We start from the raw sequence: 14,418 nt of genomic DNA, 5'->3' as shown, positions 1-14,418 counted from the left end.
ATTTCTGTTCCATATGGCTCATCAAAGTTCCTGTTTTATATTAGACATTGAAATCTTTTGATAGTTCTGAAATTCATTACAGTCCATCATGCTATTCTGGAGACTTTGACACTTAAGTCTAAATACATTCCTTTGGCCTAAATATTTCAGATTATTATGAATTTGCTTTTGTCCCTCCAACCTTGCTCAGTCACATGGAGAGAAGCTCACATTAGACTCTTCCTAATCCTCACAGTTCTAAAATAGAAGGAACTGTTGCTAAGGTCTCTCCAAGGTCATAGCCAAATATATGAAACAGTCAGGAGGGCCACATATTGATTTGCATAAAATATGCCCCAAATTTGCATTCAAATGGATTTTAATCTGCATAAAAGTCTATTATTATGTCTTAAGAGTATAAATTTTCTAATTGTTCTTCATTTCAAGCTGTCACTTATTTTTCTGTGTGTAGCCACACCCCCTCACTTCTTTCAGTCCTTGCCAGGATTTCTACATTCTGTGGAAAGCCTTCTTGGCTGATGTAACCAAGGCATACTGAAGATTTGGGCATCGTTTACATGGAGAGCTCACCCCAAGAATTCCCCATCATTTTCTTTATTTAGTGTTTGTGTGTGTGTGTTGGCATGCAGCCAGAAGACAACTCTTGGAAGTCTATTTTCTCCTTATACACTTGGATCCAAGGATTGAACTTTGATCCTCAGGATCATGAAGCAAGCTTCTTTACCCATTTTTCCATCTTGCCTGCCCTGCCCATCCATTCTTTTTCACCACCAGAATGCCCATTGCAAGCTTATCTTTTTTTTCTGACAAATGCTCTTTCTCCTTAGTGATTGCTTTCTATTGCTGACAAAGATAAATGGTACAGACAGAGCGACAAAGCAGACTTGAAGGTTAAGGAAATAAAAGAAAGACAATGAGCTCAACTCTTACACACCAAATCGTGGTGAACTTTAGGTGCAGGATGAAATGGGGGAAATTGCTGGTGATATTATGGGAAATTGATTGGTAAGATTATACCCTGTATATTCTTACTAGGAAAGCTGGACTAAATTCTCTAATAGGAAACAGTAGTTCTAACCTAAAGACTGTTTTTCTGCAATGACTCTCAGATCTTCTACTGTTTCTCAGTTGTCCATTTGGGAAGAAGCTGGAGGATAGAAAAAGAATTTACAATCATAAGTTTTCTAAAATTATTCTGTGGAAAGGGCTGCCATGACTGTAGATCAGGAATAAACCTAATCATATTTAGGTAGGCTAAAGATCTCAGTCCATCAGGTAGAAGTATAATCATTGGCAATTTTATTTATAGATGTCAATCTCATGCCTTTGTCTTCCCTCATAGTATCCCTCTTCTTTAACACCTGTGGTCTGTAGGGCTTCCTATTTTTATTTTATTAATGCAGTAGATGGTGAAAATCCCATGAAGTCATTCAAGTCATAGCATCTGTCAGGTATGGAATTCAAAGAAAGTAGCTGCTTTTCAACACAGTGTACCTTATAAGATTACTTCATGAAAATAACCTACCTATCAATTAACTCTGATTGGGAGCTGGTTCACTTTAAATATGGAAGAAAGATCTTGCATCTTTTCCCCCCTTAGTTTTCTTTTTTTTCTTTTTTTCTTTCTTTTTTTTTTTTTTTTTTTTTTTGGTTTTTCGAGACAGGGTTTTTCTGTGGCTTTGGTGCCTGTCCTGGAACTAGCTCTGTAGACCAGGCTGATCTCGAACTCACAGAGATCCGCCTGCCTCTGCCTCCCGAGTGCTGGGATTAAAGGCGTGTGCCACCATCGCCCGGCTTCCCCCTTAGTTTTCAAAAGAAAATCTTTAAAGTTTATTCTTTTAACCTTCTTTTTTATTGCTTTATAAATAATACCATTCAAAATTTCCACTTCCTCCCCTCCTCCCATTTCCCTCTCGCTCCCCCATTCACCCTCTCCCCTCTCCCTCCAGTCCTAAGAGAGGGCAGAGTACCCTGCCCTGTGGGAAGTCCAAGGCCCTCCCGCTCCATCCAGGCTTAGGAAGGCGTGCATCCAAATAGACTAGGATCCCAAAAAGCCAGTACATGCAGTAGAGACAAATCCCAGTGCCATTATCATTGGCTTCTCTACCTGCCCCAATTGTCACCCACATTCAGAGGGTCCAGTTTGATCCCATGATCATTCATTCCCAGTCCAACTGGATTTGGTGAGCTCCCATTAGATCAGGCACACTGTCTCAGTGGGTAGACCCCTCGTGGTCCTGACTTCCTTGCTTATATTCTCCCTCCTTCTGCTCTTCAGCTAGACCTTGGGAGCTCAGTCCAGTGCTTTGATGTGGGTCTCTGTCTTTATTTCCATCTGTTGCCGGACTAAGGTTCTATAGTGGTATTCAAGATAGTCATCAGTGTGGCTATGGGGCAAGGCCAGTTCAGGCACTCTCTCCTTCACTGTCTGCTGATTTTCATAAAGCAATGATTTTGCATGATTTCTAGAGTGGAGTAACTGTGTTGAGTCAATGGTGAAACATTGGGAGACTTGAGATGCCTTATGGTCTAGTTCTTCCATTCCATATTAGTGACCTTGGGGACGTTAACTCTCGTGTGGTTGAAGGTCCTCATGCTTACAAAATGGATAATACAGAATTGTAGCATCATTAAATTTTATGAGGAAATGGCATATGAACAGCCTTTAAACACTTCCTGTGCATAGAGAACCACCTGAAGAGCACAAGCAATCATAATTCACTTTCTGGCTTCTCACTGATTCTAAATCTCCTACTTTATTATGATGAATAGATTTTTATTAAAACCTCATTAAGTCATCCAGAGTGTTTGAATTAATTAGAAACTTTGGCTAGTTATAGGACTGCAGGAAGAGTGATGTGTGAACGATGGTTAAAAACACTTCTGAGTTTTCCTCATTCTACACTGCAGGTTAAGTGTTACTTCTTTTATCTTAAAATTCTCATAGCATATGGTGAATGTACCTGTTCTTCAGCAATCTGATTGTTAGGTTGTCTAGTCTTTGCTTTGTGATGTTTCTGAGAACAAGACAAAATGAACATCTGTTTCTTTATACAACTACTGCCTTTTTATTGATTTTTTTCCTTATTCATTCTCTTTAGTTTCTTTTCTTAATAGATGACACAGTCAGGCTCACAGCATTTACACTTGCATGTTCATATCTTCAGAAAAATGTTCCATGCCATTACAGTATATAGAAGTCATCCAATACATTCCATTGTCCACTGCAGACTCTTAGTTTCTTTTTTCTCCCATTCTAGGATATTCTGCTAACCATTTGCCTCATTAATTCTACACTCTGTTAGATATTCCTACATAAATAAAGAAAAATCATGCCTTTATTATTTATACCTACTTGCTCCTTGCAAAGCCACATAAAAGTTTTGTCTTCTATGTATAGGAGTGGTTGAAAAATTTACCATACTTTCTAGATTTACATACTAAATTATATTTAAGTGCATAAGATAAAGTTTTTTTGATTATTTGGACACTGTCATGCCTATTTATAACTTTAAATAAACCAAATTATCAAAATTGGCTTATCTGCCCATGGAGAATTTGAAGAGTGTACCAGTTTTCTTTCTTTTCTTTACAAATGCCAGCTTCTTTTATTTGTGATCTTTTGGAGGAACAAAGTGACTAACATACATGCCAATCTTTAATATAAACAGTTCAAAGCATCTCAAAGCAAGCAGATTTACATCTCAATTGTTGTAATAATTCTGAATGCTTTGTTTGCTTTTGCATATGTGATCTGTTAATTTCTTCTGCTGAACTGAAACACAAATGTAAAAGGGGTTATCAAGTAGTAACCGCTGTCATTCAGCCTCTCTGTAGATAATTTGGGCACTGTTCCAACAGATCATAATCTGCAAGGTAATAGCTCTGCTTCCACTTTTCCCAGCTGTTCTTTCTAGTGGGGACAGCTGTGATTGTTACACTTGGAAACTTCATCCTTGGCAGAGCAGGAGATGCAGTCTGAAAACATGGTTTTTTGTTTATGAGTTTCTTCTACATGGCAAACTTACGTTGGGAATCAAAACAGGAGCAACACATTGTTATCTGGTTGACAAGAAGGCCTATTAGAAACTGGAGGCAGTTAATCCCACTAAATACTCACACCTTTGAATTTCCTTTAGAGTGAGCCATTTGTGTCATACCTTTTAAAATCCTTTTGTCTTCTAAGAAAAAACAAGAAGAAGAAAGAAAAAAAATGTATTTAAGGGCATAAACACATAACCAAACCAGTACTCTGTCATGAGAGTTAAGAGCAACTCAGAACTTCTTGCTACATTCTCTTGATAGCTATTTCTAGTCAGAATTCAAGTTCCTTTTGTAACGGACACCAAGTGAGGAAGACATCTGGATTTGATTACAAGTATCTACAGTACAACAATACCCTTGCTAAGCTTTTCTTTATTAGAATCCTGGCCACCAACAGGACAAACAGTCAAAAATTGGCCTCATTAGAATCAAGTTCTCCCAGCTGATTCTGGGAGTAATTAATACTCAAAATGAACACATTTCCTTAAATGATCAAAAGTAGAAGAAAGTTGATTCAAATCTGAGTATCTTTTTAATTGTAATAATATTGCATTGAGGAATAATTGCTATGAAGTAAATCATAAAATGGCTTTAGCCAACTTACATGAAGTTAGATACCCAACTTCAGGAGCATTATATATCACCCAGTGCAGTTATCTTACTGTAGTTTTATTTTATATTCTTATATTTTTTCCAAGGACTTTTTATGTTTTAAACCATTTGTTTATCTTATTTCAAAATAGTCCAATCTTCTCTTCCATGAGAATAGCAGAAATCTTGAATAGAAATTTCTTATAAAATGAAACATGTTCTAAATTCAAACATGCTGGACACTGTTAATGACTTCTTGTATTTTTTTTTCATTTATTTTTCTAGACTTTTGGCCTTAGAACACTCGAACTGAAGTTTGAGAATCTTCCTGAATGCTTATCCACTCACTGAAGATATTTCAATTTGCATAAAGCTGACATCCCATCAAATTCTAGCCTACCTCCTATCAAGAACATTTTTTCTTAAAGTGATTTTCCCTTTTGGTTTTGGTTTCTACTGGTGTAAATTTTCTTGGCTCAGTCACTAAGGTTTTAAATCTAGGTTATGATTGCCTGTCAACTTCTTTCTAGGCTCTCTGCTCCTTAAGTACCAGAATTGCCATTCTTTATTCTCCTATGCCTGATGCAGCTTCTGCCACACTAGAGTTGTTGAATAAACATTTTTAGAATAAATGAATATATATATTTTAACCTTTACTTGCTCTGCTACTCTTCCTATGACTAAAGAAATTGAATATGTGATCAAAGAGTTTGAATGCAAAAATAAAAATGTATTGAAAGAGCAATCTTTGGGTCCCAGTCCCTCTCCATCTGTACAGCCCTCCCTTCCACACTAAGTTGGGCAACTGTGGTCATCAGTTCTTTATGCTGCCTTCCAGTTTTATTGGTTAGGTGTAATATATTCAAAACTGTACACCAATATTCTTACTTTGCATGTAGCAAATGCAAATTATCTCATAATATTTTAACACTTGTGTGTTCTTTGAAGTGTTTTGAAGATAAATATTGTTACATTTGAATACAAATTTTAAAGTCAAAGCATTACTTGTGGGGTTGAATCTTTCCTTCTACTGTTCAGTTGTGCACTGCTGCAAGCATCCTTATCTGCTGAGTCTTCTTGCCAGGAATGGGCATAGTTGTTTTATTACTTCACTTTAAACCCCATGAGGTACTGACACCATTTATTAATCATTTGGGATATGTGGTGTGACTAGGGATAGAGGTTTCTTCACTTACAATCTTAAATCGCATCACTTTGTACAGGTGAATTGTCAGATCAGATTGCTGGCTTCAGCTTCACAATGATGCCACTTTCAAGCTGTTCTGAAGGGTGATACTTGAGGACCCAAACTTGAAGTAAGTTATCAAGACTAATTATCCAAATATAATTCTCTTCTATCCATAAAAATATTAGTTAGCATTTCACTTACTATGTATAAGGCTGAACATCTCAACTGAAATTTTTCTCTTTTTTTTGCATGTATGGAATGCTAATACTGATTTTATTAAGTTTTGTCCCATTTTATTGAGATACATGAAAGGATGCTTTGAGATCTAAAAAATGCTATGTAAATGTCAAATAGTGCTATATGTGCTGAAAACAATATAGATGTTCAAATTGAAGCTCTGCAAATTATCACAGAACATGTCAGTTTATTGATAGCTTAATTATCTATTTTTTAAAGGTTGATATTACTAACATAATTTTACTATTTTCCTTCATTGGACATGAATGCTTAAACATCATCATTATGGACGATTTGTGTGATTGAGTTTGTATGTGATGTGTTGAATAGTGAAAGAATATTCTCACAATATTTTCCTGTACATATTTGTAATTAGAAAACATTCCCCTGAATTCTCTTTCAACAAAATAAATAATTCTTAGATTATTATTATTTTTTTTTTTTTGGTTTTTCGAGACAGGGTTTCTCTGTGATTTTGGAGCCTGTCCTGGAACTAGCTCTTGTAGACCAGGCTGGTCTCGAACTCACAGAGATTCGCCTGCCTCTGCCTCCCGAGTGCTGGGATTAAAGGCGTGCGCCACCACCGCCCGGCTAGATTATTTATCTTACTTATCTTTCCCATTTATTTTTTCTCTGTGCAGTGAAAGGATTGTATTGATTCCTAAATCCTTTCTAGCTTTAAAGCCGATTCCATTGTGATCATAGAACTATCTTCAAGTTCTCCTGATACCTTTGAAATTTCTGGTCACATCCCACTGAATCAAATCACACACTGATGACTACTTGTCCAGTGGTAAACACTACCTTTAAAGATTTGTTCAAGGACATTTTATAATAACAGTTAAACTTAAATTCTGTATCAAAGCTAAATAAAAATCTTTATTTGAAATTAAAAAAATCAAAACATGTTTTAAGAAACAGTAAGTAGCCAATTAGCAACTAGATATCTGTGGTATGTAGAAAATAATTTTGAATCTTGTGGAAAAATAACATAATAGTATATACAAATGTACACTCTTAATCAAATATTAAATTATTTATATCTCTATTTTTGAATTCTTATGGATTTGAACTTAATAATTTTTATTGAAATTATAACTTGTATTCTAAAGTTCAGCCAATTGATATATTTTTGAGGAATTCTAAACATCATATCAGTGAAATAAATGTTGGAGAGAAATACTACAACATAAAATGTCTTATTTTATTTTCAAACAAGATGCGCCAGCCCCCTGAAATCTAGTTCCCAACTTAGAGACTCTGTGCTCAACCACAGGCCATTCCTGCCTGAAGACTAGAGAGTGAACAGAAAACAAGGGAAAAACCACCCATTCAACAAACTCAGAAATAGGCCTAGATCTATAATTACCCCAACCCAATGCCTAGATGCTAACATAAGAACACAATCAACAGCAACAATGGCAGTATGTCAGCATCACAGCCCAGATAGCCTACCACAGCAATCCCTGAATACTCCAAAACAGCTGAAGCACAAGAAAATGACCTGAAAACTAACTTTATGGAGATGAGAGAGATCATTAGAATGGAAATAAATAAATTCCTTAAGAAAATCAAAGAAAAGACAAATTGAGAAAATTAATAAATTCCCTGAATCCCAGAAAGCCAAGAAAATAAAGCAAATAAAAACAATCAAAGAAAATTAATAAAACTGTACAAGACCTGAAAATTGAAATAGAAGTAAAAGAACCCCATAAACTGAGGGCATTCTGGAGATGGAAACTCTAGGTAAGGGAACAGGAGCCATAGAAGTAAACAAACCAACAGAATATAAGAGATGGAAAGGAGAGCCTCAGGCATTGAAGATATGATAGAAGAAATAAATATGTCAGTCAAAGAAAATGTTAAATTTAAAAATTTCCCGACACAAAACATCCATGAAATCTATGACACTGAAGAAAATTGTCCTAAAAGAAATAGGATTAACAGAAGACAAAGAATCACAGCTCTAAGGCCCAGAAAACATTTTTTGAGCCAAAATGAATTTTATTTTTCACCTTAAGAATTGATTTTCGTACATATTTAGTCACAATCATAGAAGAGAACATAAGACAGTATCCAGTCTTCTAGTATCAGTTTTTATTGCCCTACAATCTATCATTCCCCAACTTATTAAACATTTTTAACAAAATCATTGAAGAATATTTTCCTAACATGAAGAAGGAGATGCTAACAAAGGTAAAAGGAGCACGCATTAACACCAAATAGATTAGACCATTAAAGAATGTCCCTTTGCCCATAATAATCTAAACACTGTTTTAGTCTAGTGGTAGTGAGAACAAATCACACTGTTCAACAAACTCTCATGTTAGAAGTTTGCTGGAGAAAAAGGGATGGGGATGTTGGAATGGAGAGGTGCAAAGGCTTGTCTGCGTCTTCAGAGGAGAAGTGGAAAAGGGAGAGGGATGGGCAGAGCTCACTTAGCACATGTGCAGAGACTACACAGTGATGTAGCAGCCATAGGACCCCGGGTTGACCAGGTATATGCCTAAATGCTGTCAATGCATATGCTCAGGGGATTCTTTCAGAGACTACAGCTTTGGACCCAGGAGGTAAGCTAGCATGATATGTGAAATGCTAGCAAGCTCATGAGTGTAGGGAGTGACTGGTTAGTGATGTATTTGCTAGGTCCCAAAAGGCAACCCAGCTAGCATAATGCCTGAATGCTGACAAACATCAAATATAGAGAACAAAGAAAGACTATTAAAAACTGCAAGGGAAAAGCACCAAGTAAAATGTAAAAGCAGTCATATCAGAATTATACCCAACTTCTCAATCATAACTCTAAAAGTCAGAAGTTCTTATAAAGATAGATGTCCTGCAGACTCTAAGAGACCACATATGCCAGCCAAGACTTTCAGCAAAAACTTTCAGTTACCATAGATGGAAAAAATGAGATATTCCATGATAAAGTAAAATTTAAAGAATATATAGCCACAAATTCAGCCCTATAGAAAGTACTAGAATAAAAATGCTAACTCTAAAAGTTTAATTACACCCATGAAAATACAAGGGAAAAAACTCAGACAAGCAAAATCAAAGGAAGGAAAGCACACACATACAGTACAACCAACCACTAACAAAACAACAGTAATTATCAATCATTCCTCATTGATACCTCTTAACCAACTCAATTCGCCAATTAAAAACATAAAATAGACTAACATAATTTATGGAATACAGGACCCATCCCTTTTGCATACAAGGAGCACACCTCAACATCAAAGATAGGTATTACCTCAAAGTAAAGGATTGGAAAAAAAGATTTTTCAAGCAAATGGACCTAAAATCCAAGCTGTTGTGTCCATTATAATGTCTTAGTGTGCCAGTTTGTGCCAGTGTCTCTTGCTCTCTGAATATTGTCCAGCAGAGGGCTTCTGTGTCCATTTCCATCTTCTAAAAAGAGAATCTTACCTTGCAGTGTTTGAGTGATGCACTGTGCTTAGCAATATGATATTAGGAGCCATTAATTGATATGTTCTTTTAGCAGAATAATGCTAGTAGATTTTTCTCTAGGATCCATGTTATTGGCCAGGTATGGTTTCCATCTCATAGTGTGGACCTTAAATCCAACTTAGAAAGTACTTGGTGAGTACCATAATGTTTCTGCCACTATTATTAGCACCAGCTTTCCCCATGGATACTTCTCTCTTGTATGTAACAGGATTTTCAGCTGGATCTGGTAGATGATTACTTTTCTTCTCTGTCAGTCTGCATAGTGCCTTCCAGGCCCATGGATGATGGTTAGCATGGGTGAAGCTTCTAGATAGGAACCAGCTTGATTTACCCATATTTATTGTTATACGTGAGTGATGTCTTCAGTGCTAGGGCTTTATTTTCAAGTTGTGGGGGGTAGCCAATTGTCTTTGGAATATTCTGTAATTTTGGATGTTGTTTGTGGAATCCTTTTGGACAACAACCCAAGAAGATATTAACTTTGTGGGATAATTCTTTTGCGCACTGTAAAGATTTGTTAACACATACTGGTTTAATACAATGCTGATTGGCCAGTAACCAGGCAGAAAGTATAGGTGAGACAACCAGACGAACAGAATTCCTGAAAGAGGAAAGACCAGATTCAGCTGCCATACAGATGCAGAGGAAGCGAGATAAGAATGCTGCACTAATGAAAGGTACCAAGCTATTTGGTTAAACATAGACAAGAATTATGGGTTAATTTAAGTTGTAAGAGCTATTAAATAACAATCCTGTGCTAATAGGCCAAATCGTTTATAATTAATATGAGCCTCTGTGTGTTTCTTTGGGACTGAATGGATGTGGGACTGCGTGGGACAGAACTTCTGCCTACAAAAAAACATTCTGGGCACTGGAATTTTAATTTTGGCATAAGATACCTGTTTGATTTGTTTCTTTTGGCAGCACATATACTAAAATTGGAACAATACAGAGAAGATTACATGACCTCTGTGCAAGGATGATACGCAAATTCATGAAGTGTTTCATACTATAAAAATGAAAAAATATCGATTTGGGACATTTCTCCTTCATTATATTATGACGGAATTTAAGTTCCTTTTATATGTATATACCAAAGGTTCTTTTTTTTTCTTTTTTTTCTTTTTTTTTATATTTTTTTATTCTTTTTTTATTAATTAATTTATTTAATTATTAAAGATTTCTGCCTCTTCCCCGCCACCACCTCCCATTCCCTCCCCCTCCCCCAATCAAGTCTTCCTTCCTCCTCAGCCCAAAGAGCAAGCAGGTTTCTCTGCCCTGTGGGAGGTCCAAGGACCACCCACCTCCATCCAGGTCTATTAAGGTGAGCATCCAAACTACCTGGGCTCCCACAAAGCCATTACGTGCAATAGGATCAAGAACCCATTGCCATTGTTCTTCAGTTCTCAATAGTCCTCATTGTCCATTATGTTCAGCGAGACCGGTTTTGTCCCATGCTTTTTCAGTCCCCGGCCAGCTGGCCTTGGTGAGTTCCCGATAGATCATCCCCATTGCCTCAGTGTGTGGGTGCACCCCTCGCAGTCCTGAGTTCCTTGCTCGTGCTCACTCTCCTTCTGTTCCTCCTTTGGATCGTGAGACTTCAGTCCAGTGCTCCAATGTTGGTCTCTGTCTCTGTCTTCTTTCATCGCCTGATGAAGGTTAATATTCAGGGGGATGCTTATATGTTTTTCTTTGGGTTCACCTTCTTATTTAGCTTCTCTAGAATCACGAATTATAGTCTCAATGTCCTTTATTTATGGCTAGAAACCAAATATGAGTGAGTACATCCCATGTTCCTCTTTTTGGGTCTGGCTTAGGGGATTGTTGAACAAGCCTTTCATCTGGGTCTGATGTTAGCTATTCTACATATCTAATATTTATATTATGATTCATAAAAATAGCAAAATCGCAGTTATTAAGTAGCAATGTAAATAATTTATGGTTGGGAGTCACTTCAGCATGGGGAATTGTATTAAAGGGTCTCAGCATTAGGAAGGATGAGAGCCACTAGACTATTCAATTTAAGAAGCTTCTACAATTTAAAAAGCTTTCCAGACTGTTTTGCCAAAGGCTTTTAGTGTTAATTATCCCATACCATATTGCCTTCTTTTTCTGTCCTCACAGCTGCCTCTACATTTAATCCCCTTTCTTTATCTCTTTTATAACAGTATATTGTATTACTCCTTCCTTGGAGCATCCACCATACCTCCTGGCCCCTTGCTAATTACCTAACTTCTATGTTTATTTGGACTGAAACACATATATAAAGTTTAAAAACTGGCATCTGCACATAAGAAAAAAAATGTAGTATTTGCCTTTTCATGTCTGAGTTACACCACTCAAGATGGTTCACACTAGGACCACCCCGTTCACCAGCAAATTCCGTAATTTTTTAATAGTGGATTATATTCCATTGTGAAAATGTATCATCTTTTTACTACCCATTCATCTTATGGTGGACATCTAGACTGTTTCTAATTTTAGGCTATTATGGTTACATGGATGAGGCAGTATCTCTGGAGTAAAATATAGGGTCTGTTGGTATATGCCTAAGAGTGGTAGACAGTCTTCAAACTTCCAGAGGAATCTCTACACTGTTTTCCATAGTGGCAGTACCAGATTTGCACTCCCTCCAGCAACAAATAATTATCTCCTTTTTCCCTCATCATTTTTCCAGCATGTGCTATTGTGTGTTGACAATTCTGAATGAGAAGGGATGAAATCTCAACATAGTTTTAATTTATATTTTCCTTATGGCTAAGGATGTTGACAAATTTTCAAGTGTTTCTTTTTTATGATTTACTTGTTTATTAAGCATACAACGTACTGCTGGCAAGGAAGGCACCAGGCCTCATTACAGATGGTTGTGAGCTACCATGTAGTTGCTGGGAATTGAACTCGGGACCTCTGGAAGAGCAGCCAGTGCTCTTACCTTCTGAGCCATCTCTCCAGCCCTCAAGTGTTTCTTAGCCACTTGTGTTTTATTCTTTACTCTCTGTTTTGTTCTATGCCCCATTTTCCTATTTGGCTATTTGTTTTCTGGAAGTTCAGTTGTTCTAGTTATTTATCTATTCTAGATGCCAACCCTCCCCCAAGTGTGTAATTAGCAAGTATTCTTTCCTATTGTGTAGACTGCTCCTTTGCTTGCATAATGGTATCCTTTGATGTACAGAAGCATTTTAACTTAGGAGATCCCATTTATTAATTGTTATCTAAATGCCTGCACTCTTGGTACCCAGGTCAGAAATTTCTCCTCTGTGCCAATGATTTCAAGCCTATTGCCTATCTTTTTCTTTCAGATTCTAGCATCTGACCTTAGGTTGAGGTCTTTGATGCATTTGGAGTTGAGTTTTGTGCAGGAAGATGTATATGAGTCTATTTGCATTCTACTACATGCAGCCATTCAGTGTGTTGAAGGTGTTACCTTTCTTCAGTGAATATTTTTGTCCTTTTTGACAAAATTCAAGAATCTATAGGCATTTGGCATTATGTCTGGTTCTCCAATTATATTCTGTTGACCAACATGTCTGTTTTTATGCCCATATCAAGCTGTTTTATTAATAAAGATCTCTGCTACAAGTTAAAATCTAAGATGATGATGCCTCTAGTTGATCTTTCATTTCATTATTCAGGATGGTTTTAGCTATCCTGTTTTTCTTTTTTCTTCTTTTCTATTCTTTTCTTGTATGTGTGTGCTTACATAAAAAGTTGATTATTGTTTTTTCAATTTTTATAAAGAATTCTGTTGGAATTTTAATGGAGATTATGTTAAATCTGTATATTTATTTTGGTAGTATGGCCATTATTCACAATAATAATCCTATCAATCCATGAAAGTGTGATATTTATATTCTGGTATACTTTTTAATTTCATTTACTTTCTTCAACATGTTAAAAATTTATATCATGCAAGTCTTTACTTGCTAAACTAGAATTATTTCCCAATTTTTTTTATTTTTGGATATTTCAAAAGGCACAGTTTTCCTGATTTCTTTCTTTGTTTGCTCATCAGTTGTATATTGGGAGATTACTGATTTTATGTTTTAATTTTTTTCTTACTACATCGCTGGAAATATTTTAAAGTTGTAGACCTTTTCTGGTAGAGTCTTTATTTTTTATGTAAAATTATATCATGTGCAAATTAGGATGTTTTGATTTTTTTCTTTCTTATTTTTCTTATTGCTCTACAATATAAATACTATATTGAATAGGCATTCTTGTATTATTCCTCATTTTAGTGCAAATGTGTTGAGTTTCTTTTAAAGATGATGTGTTCTTGCTGTAAAGTCCCTTTACTATCTTAAGACATGTTCCTTGTGCTTCTAGTCTCTGGTTGAGAGCTGTTCTGGGGTTAGCAGGAGTCACAAAGGGATGAATATGGACTGAAAGGAAAGGGTGAAAGGTATTACAGGAAAGAGTTAACTGGGACAGTATGGAGGACAAAGTTCACCCACCTAAGTCCCATCCTAGTGTGATGCTGTGGTTCCCTGGTAAAAAGCAGTTCTTCCAGTCAGTAGAAGCTAAAGAATTGGAGACAATGTTTAAGAAAAGACTTAGCGGTTCAGAGAGAAAGGTACAGGGGAATCCAGGGTCTGCTCAAAGAGATACAGCCCTAGTGTGTGGAGGTAGGCTATAACATGAAATATTAAGAAAAAAATGTTTTGTTGAAATTTTCTGACACGAATGCACTGTGAGAAATGCTTTGGTCAAGTATGGAAGTTTTTCTTTTGAGCAGATAAAACATTCCTATAAATAAATTTCAAGTATAGTATAATAAAAGAATAATTGTCAGGGTTCAGTAAGAGGGGGAGCATGTGTGTATACCAACATGCAGTCATATGTATTAGAAAGAAGCAAGTTTAACTTGTTAATTTCACCTTCTA

At 36.3% G+C, this 14,418-nt stretch overlaps 1 non-coding gene across 1 annotated transcript; it reads left to right on the top strand.

The window, feature by feature from the left end:
• The first annotated feature begins 10,446 nt into the window (after positions 1–10,446).
• LOC130863272 (U6 spliceosomal RNA) lies at positions 10,447–10,549 on the top strand. The gene has a single exon (XR_009055702.1). It is a non-coding gene; the product is annotated as a U6 spliceosomal RNA (small nuclear RNA).
• The last annotated feature ends 3,869 nt before the right edge of the window (positions 10,550–14,418 follow it).

The sequence above is a fragment of the Chionomys nivalis genome, chromosome 20 (genome assembly GCF_950005125.1).
Source record: "Chionomys nivalis chromosome 20, mChiNiv1.1, whole genome shotgun sequence".
NCBI classification, from domain to species: domain Eukaryota; kingdom Metazoa; phylum Chordata; class Mammalia; order Rodentia; family Cricetidae; genus Chionomys; species Chionomys nivalis.
The sequence above is the reverse complement of the archived record's forward strand: the minus strand, read 5'-3'. Positions and strand labels throughout refer to the sequence as shown.